General features: G+C 41.4%; 1 pseudogene; it reads right to left on the bottom strand.

Annotated features, from left to right (window-relative positions):
• Positions 1–14,331: 14,331 nt before the first annotated feature.
• Positions 14,332–16,978, bottom strand: LOC150068349 (olfactory receptor 7E178-like; annotated as a pseudogene).
• Between the last annotated feature and the right edge of the window lie 219 nt (positions 16,979–17,197).

The raw sequence follows: 17,197 nt of genomic DNA, 5'->3' as shown, positions 1-17,197 counted from the left end.
CAGCATAATTCCAGCTTCTGTCCTCAGGAAAGAGATGAAGACACAGAAGGAGCAGAGATGGTGTTGATGAGGAGACAGATATAGGACCAGTGTCCTGGAGACAGGAGAGGGATGGTTCATCCTTGGCTTCTACATGGCCTTGAAGGATTAATACCCACAGGTCACAATTAACCAAACTGTGTGTATTAATAGGCCAAGTCTCTGGACATTTCCAACACAGGGATGGCAGAATCATGAAAACCATACATGACATGTGGCCAGGAGTGTGGCCTAGAGTAGTGTCCTCGACTATTATGCACAGAGCCCTACATTCGATTCCCTTGAAACTTATAAACAGAAAAAAAACCGAAGTTGTGCTGTGACTCAAATGGAAGAATAGTGTCATTGAGAAAAATGTGTTCAAGGACAATGCCCAGGCCCTGAGCTCAAGCCCCTGGACTGGCAAAAAAAGAATAGGATTTTAATAGTTGTGCACTGGTTTCTTCATTACCATATTAATATTAATTTGTTGTACCAACGGGTTACAGTTCAACATATCAGTTTGTGAGTACAATGTATTTTGGTTGTTGACACACTTTCTGTCTCCCCAACTGTCCCAACTTCAACATTATCTTCTACTTTTTAAAAAGATAAACATTTGAATTACATTAAAGTAATTGCCCAAGGAGTTTCCACTCAATAAAACAGTTAATGAACACAATGCTTGATCCTTATCAACACTTTCATTCTCCTTCATTCTAGCCAAACTCCCCTCCCTTAAATTGTCTTCATTTTGAAGGGTATGTATAAAATCTTTAATAACATTTCCCCCCTCTGTCTATCATCATCTGTCCTACCCTCTAGATTTCCATTACCCCATTTTCTGATACTCAGAAACATAGTGACAAATTCTTCATTTTGTAGAAATAAATAGGGGGTTTTATTAAGACATATGCCACTGTCCTTCTACTGTAATATGAATATGTGCTCTCAAGTTTGACCTTAATATGGGGGAGAAGTCAAAGGTTTGTGTTGTATGATTTCTCGCAGTGAAATGGAAAGAAGTAGATAGGTCATTAAAAAGGTAGGAGCGAGGAGAGAGTGAAGGCCCGAGTAGGGGAAGGTGACATTTTTGGAGAAGTGACATTGATGGAGATATATTCAAAAACTGCTTTGGTAACTGTCAAATTCTTAGTACAACTACCACTACTGCTACTATTACTACTACTACTACTAATAATAATATCTGGCAAAAGAAACATCCTCTTAAAATGACAGCCAACTAGACTGACCAATGATTAGCCATGACCCCTTTCCTGCTTTGTATTGCACCAAACATTTAATGGAATTATAGTAGAAATTTCCCGCGTGGTGTATTGATTTGTTGCTATTACTTGCTGGGGCCTTCCCCCTACCAAAAAATGAATAAAAGGGGCTGTAATCTTGTGCTCCAGGCCTCTGGTCTGCAATCAACTCTCAGTGAACAGAGACCCGTGCTCGAGCTCGTCAATAAATGACTCATTGCAATTTGCATTGACCTTTGGTCTCTGGCTATTGGGGGTGGAGGAGGCTTCAAGGTTCTGGGCACAATACCAGAAAAAGACACTGCGAAGGGATCCTCTTCTCCACCAGCCTAGAGCAGCTCCAAACTGACTGCTAGCAAAGACCCAGCCAAAACAACTGTAGTCTGAGAAGTGGTACTGGCAGCACCATCATTCAAAAGGGCAAATGTATTCCCAGAGGCAGCTTGGCCAGATGTCTGTTACTGGCACTATTAGAAGTCCCACCCCTGAGCGTGGCCGCTGTCCTGGTAAACAAAGCCCCTCATGAAGTCACTGTTTTGTTTTGTGTTTCCTGTCCAATCAACAAACTGATCAGAAAAACCGCAAAGCAAAATTGCAAGAGAAAAGACCTTTTGAAGGGTTTGGATCCCGAATTTAGTGGAGATGCAAGTTTCCTATCCTGTGCCCCACAAAAAGACAAATTGAAGATTAACATTTCTTTTTCTTTACCAGGAGTGCAGCCCCACCCAAGGGGAGGAACTTGCGCTAGCATCGGGGGCTGTGTCCGGCTAAGCTGCCTCTGGGAAAACCTTTGCCCTTTTGAATGATGGCACTGCGAGCACCACTTCTCAGGCTCTCCTTGTTTTGGTCGGGTCTTTACAGCAGTTAAGATGGTGCTGCTTTCAGCTGGTGAGGGATGGGATTCCTTCCCAATGCCGTTCCACGGAAGAATTCACTTTGATGGCTTTTCTGGTTTCATGAACCTGACAGGTCCTCGACAGGCTGGGTGACTTCTCTGGCCTTGCGCATACTTGGGTCTGGCTCTTTCTGGAGCCGGCAGGTCTGAGCTGCCCAGAAGCGCTGTCTGCTCAAGTTCAGGAGAAAGATTTTTGTCTTCACATTGGCTCCAAGCAGCTGGCTCTGTTCCATGCTGTCGTCTTGTGCCGGTTTTCTGCCTATTTCTCTCTGACTTAAATCTCTGTGGTGCAAAAGCTAACTTAGGATTGATCTTGCGGTATGAACTCTCCCCTATGATGCCAGAACTGGTATCTTGGAGAGAGCACAGAAAGACTCAACACTGAACCGCTGCCATATTCTGCCAAAGGCAAGTTCTTTTATCCCTATTATTATTATTTTTAAGTAGTTGTACTAAGGATTTGACAGTTACCAAAGCAGTTTTTGAATATAATATATTTTGATCAAAGTCACTCCTTCTATATTATCACCTTCCCCTACTCATCCCTTCACTCACTCTTCATAATTTTGTGGGATACACATTGGATGCGTGTCTGCATTCTCCCCATCTTTTTCTCCTCATTTATCCCTAGACATCACCCAAACCCTGTCACTACCCACTGCCTGATGTTAATTTCTCTGAACCTAGATTTAGCCTTTCTATCGAATTACACCATTTGAGATCTTCTTGAATCTTCGATATATCAGTGAATACATTTGTATACAAGATCCTACCACCTGATGTATTTACTAAGGAGTTTGTGAGCTAAATGTACCTTCCACATACAAGGGAAAACATGGATCCTGTATCTCTCTGAGTCTAACTTACGTCCTTTAACATAATTTTTTTTCCAGGACTTTCCAGTTCTTTCCCAGTGATAAAATATTATCCTCACCAATGGATGACTAGAATTTTACTATGTCTAGATACAATATTTCTTGGCTCCATTGACCCAGTGAGGGTGCTCTAGGCTGATTCCATCCATGTCTGATAAACTACCAACAGCAGAATCCTCACATTCTTCATATAGTTTGTTTTTCTCTTTTCCATGGTGCTGTCCTCCCATATGGCTGCCCAGTTCCTCATTGTAATGGGGAATCTGTGCCCCTAAGAATCCTCACATCTGTAAGGCTTCTGTGCCCTTGTTGCTTTATGTTTCTGATCCTCAGGATAATTCCACGGGGTGCAAGTTCAATGCATTCCCCCACACATGTGGTTTAGTGAATCCTGGGACTCTTCTACATCATATGGGACCATCCTAATCCATTGAAGAATTGTCGCATGGGGACCCAGCTGGGCTGGGGCTATTGCACTGCAGGGATGAAGGGCTGAACTTTGAATGTTAGGTAGAATTGGAGACACAAGCTCAGAGCTGGTGATTAGTTAGATTTTTGATGTGTTTGGTCCAAGTCTCTGAGGATGTAATGTTGTTAACAGATGAAGAGGAGAAAGGAGAACTCAAACCTGCTTCTTAGTGAAGAAAGAATATTTACAGAAGGGAATTGTCCTCCTCCTTTAGGAAGAATGAGCTTCCATCATTTGTGAAGAAATAAATTTCAAGGAAAAATTTCAAATGAAGTCAAGCCAGATCCAGAGATGCTAAGGATGCATATTTTCTCTCATATGTGGTAGTTAGATCTAACTTATAATTATACAATTATGTTCATGTGTGGCAATTTGCAAAGGTACCCAATTTATACCCTAAAGTGCGCTATGTTTTGGGAGGGAGTTTAAATGGTGTCATTCCCTAGAAAACTCACTCTCAGTCCACAAGAATGAATGTCAGAGGAAGGAAGATGGCACAGAGACAATAGGGATGCTGCCTAGCTCTCCCTCACAAAAAGAGAGAACGAGGGAGTCCCACGAGCCAAATATCTTCTTTTATAATTTTTTATTGTAATTAATAAAAGGGTTACATGATATTTTCCAGGTAGAAGGTGCATTAATTCACATACATTGATACCCTTTCACATGCCTTGGTACCCATAACCCTCCCCCCCACCCATTACCCACCCCCCATCTTGGTTTTCCCCCTTCCCTATCAAATTTCAAATAACCAAATACAAATAAATTCAATATATCAGATAACAAAGTGAGGTACTGTAACAATATGAGATACCCAAGAGACAACAAAGGAGATGAAAGATAACATAGTAGATTAAGGACAACAATCATTGATTATACGGCTTTTGTTTCAGTGTCCTGGAGGTCCTTTCAATTAGTTTCATACTATATGGCCTTATATATCAAGGTTTTGCTCTATTGCAGATCTCTGCTAGTAGAGCCCAAGGTTTCTACTGGTTATGACAAATGAGGGAAACCACTGAGCCTAAGTTCCTTTGAGTCTGGCTTACAACACTTAAAACGATTTTTTCTAAGTCTTTCCATTTCCTAACAAATGGAGCGATGTCATTCTTTCTGACAGCAGCATAGAATTCCATTGTGTAAAAATACCACAACTTGTTGATCCACTCATCAACTGAGGGACATCTAGGTTGGTTCCATATCTTTGCTATGGTGAATAGTGCTGCAATGAACATTGTTGTGCTAGTGGGTTTAGTATGCCCTAGATTTTGGATGGTTGGGTAACTGCTGGGTCATAGGGGAGTTCTATGTTTAGCCTTATGAGGCACTGCCATACTGCTTTCCATAGTGGTTGAATGAGTTTGCACTCCCACCAACAGTGTAGTAGTAATCCCTCCTGGCCAAATCCCCTCCAGAATCTGTTATTATTCGTTTTCCTCATCCTGGCCATTCTAATTGGAGTGAGGTGGAATCTTAGAGTTGTTTTGATTTGCATTTCTTTTATGACCAGAGATGTTGAGCATTTCTTCATGTGTCTATAGGCCATATTTGTTTCTTCTTCAGAGAAGACTCTCTTTAAGTCTTTGGCCCATTTTTTAATGGGATGGTTGTTACTTTTAGTTTTGGAGTGATTCAATTTTTTGAGTTGTTGATATAGTTTAGATATGAAGCCTTTGTCCGTTGTTTGGTTGGTGAAGATCTTCTCCCACTCTGTAGGCTTCCTAATTAATTTACTAGCTATGTCCTTTGCCATACAAAAGCTCTGCAGTTTATTGCAGTCCCACTTATCCAGACTTTCTCTGATTTGTTGTGATTCTTGGTGCTTATTAAGAAAGTTTCGACCTGTGCCAAGGAGGCCTAGGGTATCTCCTATTCCTTCTTGTAAAGGTTTCAATGTGTCAGCTTTTACCTCCAGGTCTTTGATCCATTTGGAGTTAATTCTAGTGCAGGGTGACAAAGAAGGATCCAATTTTAGTTTTCTGCAGGTGCTTAACCAGTTCTGCCAGCACATCTTGTTGAAGAGGCTGTCTTTCTTCCATTCTATTTTTTTGACGAGCCAATTATCGGAAGAAATCCACAACAACAAGCTCAAAAAGCAATGGAGAAGGACTCAACCTTGAAAAGAAATCCACATAAAGCTCACATCCAACTTCCTCAAAGAATTAGGAATACAAGGACCCCTCCCCCACCTCTCTTCGCTGGCTCCAAGCCGCGAAAAGCTGAGGTTGAGGGCTCCAGCCCTGCAGCCCGAACACTGCAGAAACCAGAATAGAACCAGGAAAGCGAACAGCAGAAGCAGCAGAATCCAGATGCACAACCCAGATGCAGAACCAGAACAGCAAGCAGTGGAACACAGATGTGGAACACAGGTGGCAGCGGATACCCGAGGGGAGTGAACGAATCCCCACCACCGTAGATCACCCGCAGATGGACGCAGAGGCGTGAGTAATACAGCGCATGCCAAAACACATCAAGCTAACGCCCCCCCTAAACAGGCTGGAGTTGCCATCCTCATATCAGATAAAATAGACTTCAAACTAAAATTAGTAAGAAAAGACAAAGAAGGTTACTACATACTACTAAAGGGATCTTTCCTCCAGGAAGACATAATGATCCTAAATGTTAACACACCCAATCCTGGAGCTCCAAACTTCATCAAGCAAACTTTGCTCACACAGAATCTGTACATAGATCGAAACACAGTGATTGTTGGTGACTTTAACACACCACTCTCACCTACGGATGGATCAACAAGGCAAAAACTCAACAGAGAAACCTTAGAACTGAACAACTATATAGACCAACTAGATCTAACAGACATCTGCAGAATATTCCACCCAGCAACAACACAACATATGTTTCTCAGCAGCACATGGAACATTTTCCAAAATAGACCACATCTTAGGCCATAAAACAAACCAGGACAGATTCAGAAACACTGAAATTAACATAGTACTAGAATTCCTGGCCAGTGCAATAAGGCAAGAAGCAAGCATAAAGGGGATCCTACTAGGGAAAGAGGAAATAAAACTATCCCTCTTTGCAGAAGACATGATTCTGTATTTAAAGAATCCTATAGACTCGACTCCCAAAATCCTTGAGCTGATTCAAAACTTTGGAAGAGAAGCAGGGTATAAAATCAACCCTCAAAAAACAACTGCCTTCCTTTACGCCAACAGTGAGAGGAACGAGTCAATAATCAGGAAAGAAACTCCTTTCACAATAGCCTCAAAGAAAATAAAGTACCTAGGTATTAGCTTAAATAAGAATGTAAAGAACCTTTTTGATGAAAACTTTAAAACCCTAAAAAAGGAAATTAAAGCAGAACTAAGAAAATGGAAAAACCTCCCATGCTCCTGGATTGGAAGAATCAACATTGTGAAAATGACAATCTTGCCAAGGGCTATCTACAAATTCAGTGCAATACCCATCAATATCCCAATGGCATTCTTTAAAGAAATAGAAGAGGCAATTCAAAATTTCATATGGAATAATAAAAGACCCCATATAGCAAAAACACTTCTTAGCAGAAAAAACAGCACTGGAGGAATTTCAATTCCAAACTTTAGACTCTATTACAGGGCTACAATTCTCAAAAGAGCTTGGTACTGACACAAGAACAGGACTGAGGACCAATGGAATAGAACTGAGGACCCAAATATTAAACCACAGACCCATGGCCACCTAATCTTTCACAAGGAAGCCAAAAAAAATAGAATGGAAGAAAGGCAGCCTCTTCAACAATTGTGCTTGCAGAACTGGTTAAGCACCTGCAGAAAACTAAAGTTGGATCCCTCCTCAATACCAATTAGCCTTAAATTAGGCTTCCTAATTGTATCTTGGACCTCCTGAAGCGCTCTCTCATATTTCCTAGATTTGGATTGAATCATTTTCTGTTCTTTCTCTATAATAACTAAATTATCTTCAGCCCTGGAAATTCTCTCCTCTGCATTGTCTAACCTGCTATCAAAGCTATCTACTTAATTTTTCATCTCCCTTGCTTGTAATTGCTCATTTTTGATGCCTTGCATCTCTTCTTTTAGATCATGTATGGATTTCTTTAGCTCCTTGATTTCCATTTGGCTGGGAGTTGAGCCCTTTGGGCCTGTGGGAGTTGGGACAGCCCCTCCTCCCTGATGGGGTGCTGGGTCTTAGCACCGCCTGCCTGTCAATCTCGAGTCAATGGCCTGAGGGAGGGGGCTGTTCAGGGAAGGGACAGGATTCTAAATTCCTTGCCCCCTTGCTCCTGCCAGTCTTTCTCGGGCAGGGTGGAGGGGTCTGAGGTAAGTTCTATTGCTTCGAACCGCTCTGCTTTCCCGATGTGTTTGGGAAGCCACTGTATTGCTCATGCCTCTGCGTTCAATCTGTGGGTGCTCCACAGTGGTGGGGAGTCTTTCACTCCCCTTGATTCTCATCCACCACCTTTGTTCCTTGTCTGGGTTCTGCTGGTTGCTCTTCTGGTTCTGCGTCTGGGTTCCGCTGCTTCCGCGGCTTGCTGGCCTGGTCCTGTGCTGGTTTCTGTAGTGGTGGGGCTGCCGGGGCAGCTTTTCATGGCTTGGAGCCTGCGGGGAGGGGTGGACGAAGGATCCTTGTCATCCGAATTCTTTGAGAAAGTTGGATGTGAGCTTTATCTGGATTTCTTTTCCAATTTGAGTCCTTCTCCATTGTTTTTTGAGTTTGTTGTTGTGGATTTCTTATGATAATTGGCTCGTGGGTCTCCCTGGTTCTCTCTTTTTGTGAAAGAGAGCTACACAGCGTCCTTATTGTCCTGTCGCCATCTTCTTAGTCCCAGACCATCATTTCAGCTGAGATTTTTTTAATCTGTGAAATTCATTGTCATCCAATCTCAAAGAAGCATTCCCTCATGGTTCCTTTTATGAGAAGGAAATAGTGAATGGTGCCATGATGAAAAATTCAAGTTATCCTACTTATAAACACTCTGTAAAATATACAGAACTTCATGATCTAAAACAATTTCATATAGACAGTCCAGAAACCCTCTACTGTGCCTGCAATCCCCCTGGAGATTTCATCATAGCTTTTTTCTAATTTCCATCTTTCTTAACCTCCCTCCCCTCTTTCTGTCTCTCTGTGTGTCTCTCTGTCTATGTCTCTGTCTATCTGTGTGTGTCTCTCTCTCTTTCTATCTCTATCTCTGACTCTGTGTGTGTGTGTGTGTTTGTCTGTGTGTGATGTAGGATTTCGGCTTTGGCCTGGGAACTGGCCTTGAGGCTTTCCTCCACAAAGGAGAGCTCAACCACTTGAGTAACAAACTCCACTTTCGTCTTCCTAGTAGCTAATTGGAGATGAGAGCTTACAGGTTTTGCTGCCCATGCTGGCTTTGAACCTCTGTCTACAGAACTCATCGTCTTAATTCCCTAGGATTCCAAGTATGAGGACTTGGACTGAATTGTACTTTAAAAAACTCTGCTGTCTCCTACATATAAATGAATCAACACCTGATATGATATCTGCTTCTTTCTAAACTAATTTCCAGAATTGAGGAAATTGCTGACATTAGCAAGGGATTCCTGAGATATAGGTCATGTGGGTTGGCAATTAGTTACTGGGTTTCTTCCTTTTCAATCATCTATCTGACCTATTGTACTTCCTATACTCATTTATTGCTGTGACCACCTTTGGCTCAGTTCGTGATCAGTCGATAGTCCCCTAAAGAAGAAATTAGTATTCTCTTCCTGGAAGTCAAAGAGAAATGAGACAGATGCCCAGATTCTCACTGGGGGCCTATCAAGGCCTTTCATAAACCACATTCCAGTATTTAATATTCTATGACAGTAGACAAATAGAAAGTTAGATTCACACTGTTTTTGTTTTTTTACCAGTCCTAGGCTTGAGCTTAGGGCCTGAGCAATGTCCTTGGACTTTTTCAAGGCTAGAGCTCTACCACTTGAGCCTCAGCACCACTTCTGGCTTTTATGTATGTATGTGGTACCGAGGAATCAAACCCGGGTCTTCATGCACGCTAGGCAAGCACTTTAACCACTAGGCCAAACTCCCGGCCCCATTCACACTGTTTTTTAATCTAATGATACACCACCAGTTCCATAAGAATCCTGTGTTCAGTCACATTCTATTAGATAACAAGGTAGACTACAGGAAAACAATAAGAGATTTGAGATAAGAATAGAACAGAGTAATGACTTACATTCTTCACTACTGCTATTCCTTGGACTCCTTTAACAGGATACCGAATTGCTGGCTTGTCTTCATTATGCAGAAGCAGTCCTTGCAGTTCTTTTGCTCTTTAGTTAGGACATAAGACATTTGCCTGTATTCCAGACAAGAAGGAAAACTCTAAATCACCAGGAAGCTTGCAGAAAGCACACTTGTATGAATAGTGTGGTACAGTCACTACACACTTGGTTGTGTTGCTTCTCAGATGGGTCATGTCCATGAAGTACAGATGAAAAAATTGTCCCATGACTGAAGTGTATGAAAACCTCAGGCTCAATCCTCACAGTGGACCATGAATAGGACAACACAGGAGAATTTCAAACTGGGGCTAACATTGCATTGGAGATATTTAGGAAGATGTCAGGGGACTGGCCAATAATAGGCTCTTCTATGATCGTGGATGCACAATTCACAGAGCTCACAATTTGGCAAACTGGTGCCAAAAAAATCATCTCTAAGGACCCACTAATATGGACAGCATGTGGTAGAGGAGAAAAATGCCTAAAAGAATAGTTTTGAAGCATGTCCTTTGATAAACAAAGCTGTTCTAGTTTATGCATAGATGATGAGAAGAAAAATATGACTAATTATAGGCTATACAAGAAGGCAATTCTGTGTTGCAAACCCTTTGGACAGTTCCCAGGCAATTCATAGAGGAAATAACTAGAATATCAGTGTCTTGAATGGGGACTAACAGAAAGGAATGGATCACATGGAATCAGTGAACAGACAGTGGGAGAATTTTGTCACAATATTCAATGTGCATGTATAAGACGAAGTGTGGGTATTAATGTGGCAGTTGGGGGAGGGAGGAGGGAGAATTTTGGAAGGGGTGACTCAGTTAAAGATGCATTGTATATGTGCATGAATGTGTTGATTGGAAATTTCTTTCTACAAACAAGTGAATAACAAATATCTCCAGACATGAGGCTGCACTGGCGGCTCACATCTGAGATCCTAGCTACTCAAGATGCTGTGAGTGGAAGATCAGGTTCTTAAGTCAGCATGCACAGGAAAGTTTGTGAGACTCTGATTGCCAATAAACTACTCAGCAAGGCTGGAAGTGGCACTGTGGCTCCAGGAGTGGAGCACTGGACTAGAGCCAGAAAGCTCGTGGGCAGTGTCTAATCCCTGAATTCAACCACAAGGACCAGCACAAAAAAATGTTAAAAACAGAATGTAACTTCTGTTTAACTCTCATCAATGACTCGTGTGAAATGCAAAATTTTATTTAGAATTGTCAGTTAAATGCACGTGGTGGTATGCTATAGCAGATTCCAGAAGTGACATCAGGACACACAGAGCTGCCGCATATTTTTAAAACAATAAACGATGAGACATAAATTTCATATGACTTATATCAGGCCGTTTCATTTGTTTCAACCATATTCTACATGCCAGTGAACCTTCTGTCATATGAGACTTTATGTACCACTTTTCCTAGGAAAAATAGCAAGGAAAGGTCATTTATTATTTTTTTCCTGACTTAAACCAGGTACTATTGGTTCATGGGTACAATCACAGCTGCTCACAAGGAAGAAATCTGAGGATTTGAGTGTTGTGATCAGCCCTAGCAGGAAATCTCATAACTCTTATTTCCAACTAAACACGCACACACACACAAACACACACAAACACGCACACAGAGTCAGAAGTGGGGTGTAGTTCTAGTGATAGAGCACTAGTCTTGAAGAAACAAATTCATGGATAGCAGCAAGGCCTGAGGACTGACACAAACAAATAAATAAATCTCCACCCCCCAAAATATGACCCTATTTGTACTATCCAGGAGACAGAGGCTCACACTTTTAATCCTAGCTTCTCAGGAGCCTGCAGTCTGAGGATCCGGCCAAATCTTCAGATAAAAGGGCCCAAGAGCTATAAAACAGCTAAACACACGTGGGCATGTGGCAGGATATCTGCACAGCAATCCAGCAAGCCCTGATTTTAAATACCAGTGCTACCAAAGTCCAACAAGATCCATTTCTGTCCATTTTATTGAGATTAAATTATTCACAATACAACCTTCACACTTAAACCTATATACAATTCAGATTGTCTCCAGATATTCAGCAGTGTATAAAATTTTATACAGAAGAAAGAAAACAAACCAAAAAATTCCTCCACATTCATGACTCCTCCGTGAGCTGGCCATTAACTTTTTCCTGTGCTGCTGTGTCAAGAATTATGCTAGTGACAAAAGCAATTCTTAGCAGAAAGAACTGCACGGGAGGAATTTCAAAACTTTGGACACTATTACAGAGCTATAGTGACAAAAACAGCTTGGTACTGGCACAAGAACAGGCCTGAAGACCAATGGAATAGAACTGAGGACCCAGATATTAAACCACAGACCTATGGCCACCTAACCTTTGATAAAGGAGCCAAAAAATAGAATGGAAGAAAGACAGCCTCTTCAATGAGTGGTGCTGACAGAACTGGTTAAGCACCTGCAGAAAACTAAAGTTGGATCCTTCTTTGTAACCCAGCACCAGGATTAACTCCAAATGGATCAAAGACCTCGAGGCAAAAAAACATACACTGAAAAGTTTACAAGAAGAAATAGGAGATACACTAGGTCTCCTTGGCACAGGTCAAAACTTTCCTAATAAGGACACAGAAAAACAACAAATCAGAGAAAGTCTGGATAAGAGGTACTGCATGAAAGTGCAGAGCTTCTGTATGGCAAAGGACATAGCTAGCAAATTAACTAGAAAGCCTACAGAGTGGGAGAAGATCTTCACTAACCATACAATGGACAAAGGCCCATATCTAAAACATATCAACAGCTCAAAAAATTGAATCACTCCAAAACTAATCTCCAAAGAAACAACCATCCCATTAACAGATGGGCCAGAGACATAAAGAGAGTCTTCTCTGAAGAAGAAATAAGCGTGGCCTATAGGCACATGGAGAAATTCTCGACATCTCTGGTCATAAGAGAAATGCAAATCAAAACAACTCTAAGATTCCAACACACTCCAGTTAGAATGGCCTTGATCAAGAAATCTAATAACAACAGATGCTGGAGGGGATGTGGCCAGAAGGGATCACTACTACAATGTTGGTGGGAGTGCAAACTCATTCAACCACTATGAAAAGCAGTATGGCAGTTCCCCAAAATACTAAACATAGAGCTCCCCTATGACCCAGCAATTCCACTACTTGGCATTTACCCAATCGGCTAGAAAAAAAGGACATAATAAATCCACTAGCACAATGTTCACTGCAGCACTATTTACCATAGCAAAGTTATGCATCCAACCCAGATACCCTTCAGTAGATGAGTGGATCAACAAGATGTTGTATTTATACACAATGGAATTCTGTGCTGCTCTCAGAAAGAATGACATCACCCCATTTGTAAGGAAATGGAATGACTTGGAAAAAATCTTATAAAGTGAAGTAAGCCAGACTGAAAGGAACATAGGCTCAATAGTTTCCCTTGTTTGTCATACTCAGTAGAAACCTTGGGCTCTCCTAGCAGAGATTTACAATAGAGTAAAACCTAGATACATAAGGTCATATAGGATGACATTAAATGAAAGAACTTCCAGGATATAGAAAGAAAGCCATAGAATGAGTGATTGTTGTCCTTAATGTACTATGTTATCTCTGAACTTTTTTGCTATCCTTTGGTTATAACATAATGTTACGGTATTTTACCTTCTTATCTGATATATTGTATATATGTTATTTGGTTATTTGAAATAGGATAGGGAAGAAGGAAAAACAAGATGAGGTTTGGGGTAGGGGGAGGTAAATGGGGACCAAGACATGAGAAAAGGTATCAATGTGTGTGAAGTAATACATCTTATTTCTAGTGAATATAATGTAACCCTTCTATTTTTTATAATAAACATATATAAAAATAATGAAGTCCTTCTTCATGGATCACCTTGGTCTAGCCAGCAATTTCCTTTAGTGCTCCTGTGCTATGAAATATTCTAATGAAACAAGAAAATAAAAACTATGTCTGAAGAGATGTAAGACTTAAAATTCTGTGTTACAATGGAATTCTATGCTGCTGTCACAAAAAAATAACATCGCCCCATTTGTTAGGAAATGGAAAGACTTAGAAAAAATCATATTAAGTGAAGTAAGCCAGACTCAAAAGAACTTAGGCTCAATGGTTTCCCTCATTTGTCATAATCAGTAGAAACCTTGGGTTCTACTAGCAGAGATCTGCAATAGAGCAAAACCTTGATACATAAGGCCATATAGTATGAAGCTAATTGAAAGGACCTCCAGAATATTGAAACAAAAACCATATAATGAATGATTGTTGTCCTTAATGTACTATGTTATCTCTCATCTCTTTTGCTGCCCCTTGGATATCTCATATTGATACAGAATCTCACTTTGTTATCTGATATATTGAATTTATTTGTATTTGGTTATTTGAAATTTGATAGGGAAGGGGGGAAAACCAAGACCGGTGGGGGGATGGGGGGATGGTAATGGGTACCAAGACATGTGAAAGGGTGTCAATGTATGTGAATTAATGCGCCTTCTATCTGGCAAATATCATGTAAACCTTTTATTAATTACAATAAAAAAATAAAAATGAAAAAATTTCTGAGTGTTAAATTTTCTTCTTTCTGGACAACCATATTACAGATGGATTTCCTGCCTCCTGGGGTCAGCTCCTGGTTTGTACAATACACTCAGGACACTTTTGAGGTCCCTGTTCCCCATGCTGTAGATGAAGGGGTTCAGGAGAGGAGTGACCACTATGTCCATCACTGAGGACACAGCACTGCCCCTGAGAGAATGTGACACAGTTGATCCAAAATAAATACCCAATGCTGTCCCAAAGAATAAACACACCACTGGCAGGTGAGAGCCACAGGTGGAGAAAACTTTGTACGTCCCGCCTGGTGATGGAATTCTCAGCACCGAAGAAATAATTCTATAGTAAGAGAAAAAATGCCTGAGATTGGCAAGAGCCCAGATATGATACCAACAAAAAATTTAAATAAGTCATTTGTGAGTGAGTGCTTACAAGAAAGTTCCAGGATTTGAGAAGGGCCACAGAAGAAATTTGAGATTTCCAATTCCTTGAAACCAGTTATTTGTAATGACATCCACAGGTGCACCTGTCCATCCAAGAGGCTGATGACAAGTGACAACAGAACCAAGGAGACACAGAGACGAGGGTTCATGATGAGAGGGTAATTCAGGGGGTGACAGATGGCCAAAAAGCGGTCATAGGCCATCACAGTAAGAAGCATAGCGCCCATACAGCAAAAAATGATGAAGAGACACATCTGTGTGAGGCAGCCTGCATATGGGATTGCTCTGCTGTGACTCTGCAGGTTCATCAGCATCTTGGGGATGGTGGTGGAGATGAAGCAGATGTCATCCAAGGAGAGGATGGAGAGGAAGAAGTACATAGGGGTGTGGAAGTGGGGGTCATTGGTGATGGCCAGGATGATGAGCAGATTTCCCAGCACAGTGATCAGGTACATGGATAGGAACAGTCCAAAGACGATGGGTTGTAATTTTGGATCTTCTGAGATTCTCAGGAGAAGGAAATCTGTAACCTGGGTTAAATCTAACACAGGTTACAGATTTCGTGCCTCTATATCACCTCGGCAACTGCTCAAAAACAAAAGCATCTTGTTAGGAAAATGAAGCACATATCCAGAAAGTGTCAGCACTAAATATTTGAAACTCAAGTATACACAGGTTTGAATTTTGCACCACCTATGCAGTCCAATATACTAGAGTGTTTGTGAATTGTGGCAACCCCTTACTTCTAGAATTTTCTCACTCTGAGATACCTTGGTCCTCAGGCTTTTTTCTATATGTGTGCTCAGGGATGCACAGCTTTGTTGGAGAGCCAAGAACAACTGGGCTGGTAGAGCAAGATCGCTGACAGTACAGTACACCCTTGTGTAGTGTGGGGGAGCAGGTTCCAGGGCAGCAGGGGGTATGTAAGAGTTTTACACATTTATGATGCAGGTCTCTATCTAGGAGCCTATTTTTGGAGCCAATCCCCTGCCCTAGGCTCTTGAAATCACTCCCTGACAGGGTGGGGCACTGGGCTTTCATATATAGATTGAGATTCTGGGTTGTAAATGGGGCTGGAGGATTTGTGGATGATCCCCTGGGGGAAGGGCCAAGAGTAGTTCAAGCCACTAGAGCAATATTAAGTTAGGAGACCACAGTAGAGTCCCATCCATTTTACAATGAATATTGTTTAATCTACTGGAAAGAAATCCCAATCCTTATTCATCTCTACTATGACTGCAGTCAGGCACGAATATACTTCTGGTTCTTCTGCACTTGCCTCTTCTGGTATTATGACATTTCTACGGGAATGAGTAGGCATGGAAATATGGTATTGAGTGAAATAAGTCAGGCTCAGAGAAACAAAGGACAGTTATCCTTCTCTAAAACAAGGAAATTAGATCTCAATTATCAAGATGTATGAATACATATAGGGTCATGTGTATCAATGCAAAAACCAATTGAGTAAAGTGTAGTAGGAAAGAATTCCTGTGGAATAACTCCATTCATCAACTCATCTGTTGTTTAACCAAATGAAGAAGAGGAAGGTAAAAAAAACATGCTCTTTAAAAATATACAATTTTCCAAGGGCAGGTGGCTCATTATTTTAGAGAAGAAGGTCTGAGAACCACAGGTGATAGCCTGATGGAGCAGGGATGTATGAGAAACACTTCTCCTCAATTAACTAGTCAAAAGCAGGAAGTGGAGCTGTAGCATTCAGCAAAAATCCCAAGGACAACACTTAGGCCCTGAGTTCCCGCCCCAGAACCTACGTGCAGAACCTGTGTGCACACACACATGTACACACCACATAAGGTGAAATATATGAAATGAGAAAGAATAGTGTAAGAACAAGAGCTATGAGGACACTTGGCATATCTGTCAATAGTTTCATTGATGTAATGTCCTCTTGTCATTTTTATCCTTATCCTTCCTCTTCCTCTACCTCTCCTCCACCTCCTCCTCCTCCTTGTCCTCCTCTTCCTTGTCCTTCTCTTCCTCCTCTTTCAGGAGATCTTAGGAACCTGGTTGAACCATTTATATGCTGCTACTTTTGGTGAGCCACAAATGAGAATGAAAAGCACAGTAGGTAAAGAATTCTCCATTACATATATTGGTACCCCTAACCTTCAAACCGTACCTGCGAATTCACTGAGGACATACAATTTTCAGTCTCCTTATGTGCAAGATTTTACAAGGGCATCCACACCCCCTGTGATTCCCAAACCATCCTACCTGTCCTCATGCTGCAGAGAAGACATTGCTGAAAGTCCTTCACCACCCATCCCACCCCACTCAATTGCTTAAGCCGCTTCTCTCCTCAGCTGTGGTCCAGGTAGACAGATCTGAGTACCCCAGATCTGGTGCCCAGCACAAGTTTAGCTCTATCCTCAGGAAAGAGATGAAGACACAGAGGAGCAGAGATGGTGGTTATGAGGAGACAGATATAGTACCAGTGTCCTGG

The sequence above is a fragment of the Megascapheus bottae genome, chromosome 1 (genome assembly GCF_031878675.1).
Source record: "Megascapheus bottae isolate mThoBot1 chromosome 1, mThoBot2.hap1, whole genome shotgun sequence".
Classification (NCBI taxonomy): Eukaryota; Metazoa; Chordata; class Mammalia; order Rodentia; family Geomyidae; genus Megascapheus; species Megascapheus bottae.
The sequence above is the reverse complement of the archived record's forward strand: the minus strand, read 5'-3'. Positions and strand labels throughout refer to the sequence as shown.